At 46.6% G+C, this 1,970-nt stretch overlaps 1 long non-coding RNA gene across 1 annotated transcript; it reads right to left on the bottom strand.

The window, feature by feature from the left end:
• Positions 1 to 1,109: 1,109 nt before the first annotated feature.
• On the bottom strand, positions 1,110 to 1,728 carry LOC142639176 (uncharacterized). The gene is made up of 3 exons (XR_012845141.1): positions 1,608 to 1,728; positions 1,351 to 1,530; positions 1,110 to 1,275 (listed from the first exon to the last, which is right to left on the bottom strand). It is a non-coding gene; the product is annotated as an uncharacterized LOC142639176 (long non-coding RNA).
• Between the last annotated feature and the right edge of the window lie 242 nt (positions 1,729 to 1,970).

Consider the following 1,970-nt stretch of genomic DNA (forward strand, 5'->3'; position numbering starts at 1 on the left):
TTCCCATCAAATGATCGAACATTACTGACGGATGCAAAAAAAAAAAAAAAATTTCTATATAGCAGAACATGTGAAAGTAGATATTATATTATAAAAGCCTAAAAACCAAAGGCCATTGTTTGTGCGAAAAACGAAAAAGAAACCCATAAACACTGGGCTAAAAATACACATAGAAACCTTTAAAATGTTCTGGAAAGCAAGCCTTACAACATCGGGCACAAAAAAAAAAAAAAAGAGAGAGGTAATTGTTGCTGGTCAAAAACAGGTTCAAACGTCCGGATCAATATCGTCTTCAGCGGGGACGTCGGGAGCAGGAGCTTCAGTGACTGGGACATCAGGAAGGCCTTCAGGAGCGTCAGCAGCCGTGGCTTGAGCAGCCTCGTCAGCTGAGATTTCCCTGTCTACCTCTTCCATATCCAAGGTCTCCAGGTCGATCCCAGAAGGGTGCTTGAGGCAGTACCTCCGTAGAAGCTCGAACCCTTTGAAGTACCAGCTGAAGAGTACAGAGTTGTACTCCTCCGTCTGCTGGAAACCTTCAATCGCTCTGGAAGCAACGACTTTGATTTTTTCCTTCGCAGCTGCCAACTCCCCGTCTTTTTCAAGCACGAGCTGCTGTTCTACCTTCAGTTCGTCACTTAACTTCCTAGCTTCCTCCCTGGCTTGTTGGGCGTTCTCCATCGAAGCAATTAGTTCTCTCTTCATCTTTGAATTCTCCATCTCCAAGACCTTGATCCGGGACAGCGAAGACTCAACCTTAACCTCCTGAGCAAGATACTCAGAAGAGAGGTGAACAGTCTCCCCCAGCACCTAAAAATATACATGTTAGTTTATACACAGCGACATTTAGCTCAAAATAAACCAACGTAAAAGACACGTATGTTACCTGGACGAGCTTCTGGAGATGACGACCCATCAATTCACTTGTGGGCATGCCCGAGAACACTTTCAGGTCTTCTCCAGTCACGACTCCGCGAGCCCGGTCCATCACCAGCTTCTCATCATCCCAAATGGTCGACGAAGATGTAGTCTCCTTCCCCCTCTCCGCTGTACGAGGCCTCTTCGAAGCAGGGGTCGGGATCTCTTCTATTGAAGTAGCCGGAGAGGCCGTCCTCGTAGTGTCGGCACCCGAAACCACGGGGGTAGAAGAAGTAATCGGGGTGACGGAGGTAACTTTCCCTTTCACCCGGACCACTTTCTTCCCTATGTTGGACAAAGGTTCGTCCTTCTTGGATCGCATTTTCTCGTACATACCCTTATTAAATTTAGTCGTCATCTCTGCCATAGAAGAAAGTATTGTCAAAAACATAACAAATAAATACGAATGTAGATCTGACGAACCCAAACACTTACTCTTTTTCCCTTCAATATCGAGGCTCCGGAGGACGAAGGAAGATGGATCGGGGCCTAAATTGTAAAAAGCGAGCGTCCGAGGATCTACCAAGTCGTCCCAGTTTTCGATGGACTGAGCATACACAATGGCTGCCTCGACACGTTCCTTGTACCTGCTTTTTAGTTTCGGTCTCCTTTTGACTGCAAAAAAAGAGGAGAAATTAGCAACGATAACATCGGATTCAATAAAGAAGGGAAAGGAAAGGATACTGACGCACCTAAAGTCGGGGTTCCCCACCGACGAAGCAATCGGGGGATATCTCCCCAATCCTGGTTAGAGGGGGTCTCAAAGTCGTCCCCTGACACAAATATAAATCTGGACTTCCAGTATCTGAAGGACGAGGGTAAGCCCTTGACGATTTCTGGTTCTTCTCTCCCAAGGTACTAGCTCATAATACCCATACTCCTTCGACTCTTTCAAACGGTACAAGTACACAAGCTCGTTCACCTTGATCATATCCCCATTAGCAGCCAACCATATCTCCATACAGTTGACTACTATCCTCCACGAATTGGGCATAAGCTGCCCAGGAGCAATACCCATGTAAGCTAAAAGCTCCATCACAAACGGGTGAACGGGG

Source organism: Castanea sativa, chromosome 6 (genome assembly GCF_040712315.1).
Source record: "Castanea sativa cultivar Marrone di Chiusa Pesio chromosome 6, ASM4071231v1".
Taxonomy (NCBI): Eukaryota; Viridiplantae; Streptophyta; class Magnoliopsida; order Fagales; family Fagaceae; genus Castanea; species Castanea sativa.